Below are 7,058 nucleotides of genomic sequence, written 5' to 3' on the forward strand. Positions count from 1 at the left end.
CATGATAATACTCATATAAGCATGCATGTGAATAGATTTAAAAAGATTAGCTGGTAAGTCATTTTCACATAAAAAGTTCTTTTCTAAATTTAGCATATGTGTTAAAGTTGAAGGTAATTAAAAAAAATGGAAGTTTCCGTTAATACTTATTTAGAATTATATTAATTAGAACTCTTTCTATAATCTCTGTATTCCATCTTCTCCTCCTTTTTTTCTTTCAGTGACAAACCAAAGAACTTAACGATGAAGAGTTCATACATTTTATGCCTCCTCCTCCTCTTTATAATTCGGTGCCCACCTGCATTTATTTCTTCTCAAAAATCTAAAGCATAAACTATGAGCGGTAACTTTATTAATATTTCCCTGTGTAAGTTTTGGGTCATGGGTCGTCCATGTGAACCGACCCGATCTGAACCAAGAAATTGTCTGATAAGAGATAAGAGCTAATTATCTCTTATTTGAAAAAGAAGAGGGGAACATTTATTAAAACTGAAAAACTTCACAACTCCTCTTAATAAAAGGATTTATTCCTTTACAGTAAAAGGTGAGACAGACAACGTAAAAAACAAAAAACAACAAAAGATAACACAAATCAGAAGAAAAAAAGGACTTTTTCTGTTTGAAGATAGACAATTAGTTTGTGAATCAAACTTTGCTTCCTAGTGATTCAAAGCAGGACTTTGGAGCAATCGACTTCCGCTACAAAATATAAGGTACACAATTCGTCGATTTCTTTCTATATATTCAACAAATGGTATTAGAGCTAGGTTGTTTTGCTCTTTATTTGAAAATTATTTCTTGTAATTTGTTGTTATAAGATAGTTGTTAATAATATCTGTCAAAATTTGTGCAAAAAGGCTCTTAAAATAAATAAGAGAATACATGTCACTCACTTGTAAGAAAGCATAGGAGAACTGAAAATTAGAACTCATTATTGTGTCTTTGGATTTTGAAACAGATACGCTATCTGAACCCCGCGAATTCGGAATTTATTTTGTTTCTTTCATGAATTTTCAAAGAAGTTGAAACAATTCATGTTGAAAATATGATTCGGAAAACAAAAAAAAAGGGGGAGATGATTTTTTTCCCCAACATATCTAATGTTATCAACTGTTCTTTAAAGGAGAAGAAAAAAAATTGTGCGCAGGTTTTTTTTATGAAGTTTTTTTCGATGATATATGGCCTACTTATAGTAAAAAAAAAAGGCCCAAAAGTTGGCTTCCACAGTTTTTTAAGAAAATAATTTAGGTATTGTTCTTTATTGGGTTTTAAAAAGGTCTCTTTTTTCCTTATTTCCTCAAAAGTTGTTCCTTAAAAAAAGTATTAGTACTATTTTGTTCTTTTATATATAAAGATAAGATCAAGTTCTATTGAAACTTTATTTTTTTAGAAAATAGCATGTACCTTCAATTAAATATTTATTTATATGAAAGAGTAGTCACTATTAATTTTGCTTACCATTGAAATTAATTTGCAGTAAGTTGTACAATTTTTTTTTTATGCAAAAACTTATTACTTGTACTTGGATTATTAATAGTACCTCTTACTTCAATAGGTTTTGAGGAAAATTATTTAATGGACATGGCGGATCTATAGTTTAATTTTGGGCGGTTAAAAATATGAATTATTTTTTTTACTTTGATAAATAAATTATATATATATATATATATATTAATTTTGATGCACGTGCGTTGCACGTTAATATAAAACCCTGTATTAAATTAATAATAATGTGAATATTAATAAATTTAAAATAAAGTAAACAATTATAAAATGAATGATAAAGTATACGTTCCTATGAATAGTATATGTAAGCTTTCTTATTATTACTATTGAAAGTTAGTCACTTTTAAAATATTTTAGTTACACATCCTCTTAAATATAATGTCTCTCCCCTCCCCATAGTGCATTAATTTGTTATTATTGTATTGTTGGAGTTCTAACTTTTAATATAATATAATATAAATAAATATTGATGGAAAATGTAAAAGATATACTAAATTGGATATTTTTAGTTTGAATATTATATTAATTAGCATTCATGTTAGGGAATGTTCAAATTTCATTGAACTTTGAGATTGTCAATGTCTGGAAATCAAACGTGAGTTTTTAAGAATAGAAAACATAAAAAAAGCATAGTTTAAAAATGTGAAGAAACCCCTTCATATATAGTTAACAAAGAGTGGTATGAGAATGTGCATATTGTTTCTATCATAAAAGTCACAACAATTTGAAAATGTCACAACTAATCGGAAAAGTCAAAACTCTTTGGAAAAGTCGTAATCATTCAATGTGAAATGGTGTCTTCTTTTAGTATAATATAATATAACATAAATAAATAAGTAAATATATAAAATATAGAAGATATACTAAATTGGATGTTCTAAGAAGAAGAAGAACAATGAAAAATTTCAAAAAATTATAGTTAAATATTTGAGGAAACCCCTCTTTTTATAGCCAACAAAGGATAGTGCATAAAAAAAATTATTATTGTTATAAAAAAAGTCTCACAACACTTTAGAAAAGTCACAACCCTTCAAAAAGGTCACAACTCATCGGAAAAGTCATAACTGTTTGAAAATGTCACAACCATTCAGAAAAGTCATTCGAAAAAGTCGCAACCCTATAGCAAAGTCACAGCCCTTCAAAAAGGTCACAATTCATCGAAAAATTTATAACTCTTTGGAAATGTCACAACTCTTCAATGTGAAAATGTGTTTGTTTTCAATATAATATTATATAATATAAATATATAAAATAAAAAATAGTTTTATATAAGATATACTATATTTGGTGTTTTAAGTTGTTGGTATTATAATAATTTATCATTTAAGTTATGTAGTTCATTCTTTTGAGTTAGTATAGAAGATAGAAATGATAGATATAGATTTGTCTAATTTAAATTTGATATGATATTTTATGTAATAATCCAAAAAGTAGTCTTTAGAAATGTGTGTAAAAATTATAGTTTTATCCCTCCCAATAGTTGTCCCGAGTCATTTATGATTAGTCGATGAAGTTGGTTTGAGAACTTTAAATTATTCGATAACTACAGTTATTTAATTGATGGATATATATTAAATAATTTATTTATTTAGTAGATGGTTAATGGGCAATGCCATAATTTATTTAATACCTAGAAAAACAAGAAATTGCCTGCACAAAGTTTTGCGGCGGCCGGCGTAGGAGTTGCTCGATTTTTCGTCCAGGTAAATGTTAACAATGCATTAATATGTGCATGTGTAAATATTCTTATAGATAATTATATAATAAGTTATTATTATAGGTGGGAAAGTGAAAGAAGAGGAAATTAATCTTTACTTCTTGGATCTTTATCGTGCGTACTTGGTCCGGTTTTTATTCTTATCGCGTCACTCTATTCACTCTCACTTATAGTGATGACTCGTGCATAGTTCCTCATGTGAGCAGTTGGTGTGTCGTGTATAACTTGAAGGTTAGACCTATTACTAAAGTGGAAGTGATAAACTTATGGAAATGATGTGTGGTTAGGTTAAGAATGTTCAACAATTTGAAAGGATTGAATAAGGCGATAACTCGATGATGCATTTTGAGGATATTCAAATGATGAAGTTGAACAATAGTTTGACGGATTATATGAATGCGTTTATTTTTTGCTAGTTACCCCAATAAAGGGAATAGTACTTGTGTGGTATAGGCAATATCTTGATTAGTTTGATAATTGGAAATTGAATGATTAAAAAGATGGATAGGTAATGAACAGTGTCACTTTGAAAACTACAGTTATTAATGTTGTCATAACATATATGGGATACTTAGTGAATGATGAGAATGATGTTATGCTAATTGAGGTCAGAATCTCTACTGTAGTTTCATGGATTGAGCGCATGTCAAAGAGGAACATGAAATGACTACTATAATGGTACCGATTCTTACTTGGTTAGAGTGATGTAGTGTGTTATTTCTACTATCGACCTGTTATATGAAGAAATGGATATCGCTTTGGATGAGAGATCGAACAGATTTGGTACTGTATTGCAGTTATTCAATGGATAGAAATGTGTGGGCTATTTGGGTACAATCTTCTCAGTAGGTATGATGTGTTCTAGTGGTAGATCTAACGAAATTTCACGATTTGGTACTAGTGGTACATGGAAATGGATAAGTCGATTGTCAAGTACAAATACTAACTACTTAAAGAGTTATCAGTTGTATCACATGCTCGTATAATGAGATTCGGTGTTGTATTTACATTTGAGAAACCAACAAGGTTGTTACTGCAGATGTTTGGGATTAAGCAGCGTGTATAAGAATGATTTTAGTGGGGGATTTTTGATACAGTATTAATGTGGTAAGTTAAGAAGTGTATCTCGAGGGTTCTAAATGAGAACCGATGATTTCATCTTAAGGTCCAAGGGAATGGATAGTTACCAGAATGACAAGCTTATGGGTAAAGGAAGTCTAAAAGAGTATAACTCTGTGAAGGTAATTGAAGATTATAGTAAGTATCACGACCCGGGGTTACACCCTAGAAGTAACACGGCGTAATTGACCTCGAAGGGGTCGTATACAAGCCCGTAGCTTCATCATAACATAAGATAAATAGGAAATGCGAGAAAATTTAATACTTTTACAATCGAAGTCATATTTCATAAAAATAAATGGAAGCCTTTACTACATCCTTGTCTCAAACCATCTATTTAAGTCTTGAAGAAATAGTCTTGGGACGCAGCCCATACAAAAGTCTAAAACATGAAAATAAAGACATAAAGGTAATGTGGTTGTTGTCCTCGAAGCTATGAGGACTCACCAAGATCTTCAACTCCTTGCAACCTCTAGCAACCTATCTTCCAAGCAACTCAAGTCTCCAAACCCTACATTTGATTAGAATGTAGGCAATATGCATTAGGACAAAATGTACCAAGTATGAAAGCTAGCACAACATCATAAGAGCATCTCAAATGGTTAGTCAACACAAGACATAATCATAAGAGATAATAACATGACCAAGTCCACTCCTACAAACCATGAAAGGGGACCACAGCCCATGAAGGTGCCTGTGGTCCTCTTGGGAAGTGTCTCATTTTTTCCTTGCCAAGCCCTAAGATGTTAAGGCATCTTCACAGACCACTTCATGGTCCGTGGCCAAGGCCACTGGCCGTGAGAGTGGCCGTGGTCTTGGGGCAGAAGCTTGGCCTCAAGGACTTGCCTCCCAATTTTCCAAGTGATCTTCACAGACTATTTCACGGTCCGTGGTAAAGACCACCGGCCGTGAAAGTGGTCGTGGTCATGAGGCAGTGCTTGTCCAAGGTTGGGCAGCCTTGGCCTTTTGCTTAGGCCTTGCCCTTCCAACCCTTAACCAACATTAAGAAGGGTATTTCAACTACGGAGTCTATCACGTACCTTGACGTTGACCCTCACGATTAGGCTCTAGTTCATCCAGCCATTTTACGGGTCGCTACACATTCAATCACATTCTTCATTACTAGGTGATTCTAGTCATAATTCATCATAAAAGTTCAATTCCATCTTCACAAGTCAAGACTCATCATATTCAATAAATTCTAGTTCAATTCATGATAATATTCTCCTAACTTTGAACAATTACTACTCATGACATTGATTCAAGAAGATCACTCATGAACCTTCAATTTCACCTCTAATGGCATCAACCCACAAATATCACCTTCATCAATTTAGACTAGGGTTTACCATAGAAAACACATTAATTCATCATAATATCATAATTCAATGCTAATACAATCATAATTAGGTATTAACTACTAGATTGGAATCATACCCAAACCCTACCCACAATGTAAGAAGAACCCTAACTAAAGTTGGGTTTTTGACTTCACAATTGGGGGAAATCTAGGGGGCTCCATTGGTGGAAGAACCCATAGATGAATAAGCTAAACATACCTTAAATCAAATCCCTACTAAGCTTTATTCAATGGATTCCTTGTTCTTGACCTAAGCTTCAAGCTCTTTCTTCTTCTTCAAGTCTTGGGTTTTCTAGAGAGAGAAATATTTGAGAGGAGAGTGATTTGGGGTTTTGATTCTAAATGACTTGGTTGGGGTGGATAATGACTTAAAATAGTTTATATAGGTGTATAAAGTCCATACAAAACGACCCCCACTTAACCTCAACTAAAAAGGAATTTACTAATTTAACCCCACTTAGGCAGTCCCTTGACAGGGGCCACACCCATCTTCGCGAGCTGTCAAGGGCACCAAAGCCTGTGGTGATGCCCGTGGTCCCTTGACCAGTAACTCTCCTCAACTTGCCAAGCTCCCAAAATGCTAAGGCATGACCATGATACCTCCCACGATCCGTGGTCAAGCCAACGGGTCGTGGTCTTGGGGCAGTAGCTAGGCCTCAAGGCCTTGCCTCCCACATGCCTAAGGGGCCTTCACGAGCCCCTTCACGGACCGTGTTCATGACCACTGTTCATGAAGGTGGTCGTGGTCCTTGGCAGTGCTTGGCCAAGGTTGGGGCAGCATTGGCCTTTGGCTTAGGCTTTGCCCCTTAGCCTTGGCCCTTGCCTTGCAACCATTACCCAAACTTTAGATATTCTTCTAAACTACGGGGTCTAACACGTACCTTGACATTCAACCACTAAACTCCTCATTCTAAGTGCGAGTGGTCTCATCTACGACTCTAATACACATACATCAAATTCTAGAACTCTAGCTTGAGGCTCTAGTTAGGTCTACTAGTTTTCGGGGTATTAGACGTTCACGCTAAGATAAATTTTGGGAGTTCTACTTGCCCGAATACAATTACGTAAAGTCGTATGGTTTTCTTAACGTCTTAGCTATCTAGTCATTCGATCAAAATCATAATTAGATCACCCAATTGTTACCAGATTTCCCTAGACCTTACTGACTCCGATTTCATCCAAATTCGGACTAGGTTGGGAACTTCCAAGTTACTACGAAAAAGTTTTCTAGCCCAAAGTTTTTCCCCGTTGATTTTTCTATAACGACGGGAACAGGTCGTTACACATATAAGCATGCATGTGAATAGACTTAAAAAGATTAGCTGGTAAGTCATTTTCAAATAAAAAGTTCTTTTC

This window comes from Solanum tuberosum, unplaced genomic scaffold, assembly GCF_000226075.1.
Source record: "Solanum tuberosum cultivar DM 1-3 516 R44 unplaced genomic scaffold, SolTub_3.0 scf00299, whole genome shotgun sequence".
Taxonomy (NCBI): Eukaryota; Viridiplantae; Streptophyta; class Magnoliopsida; order Solanales; family Solanaceae; genus Solanum; species Solanum tuberosum.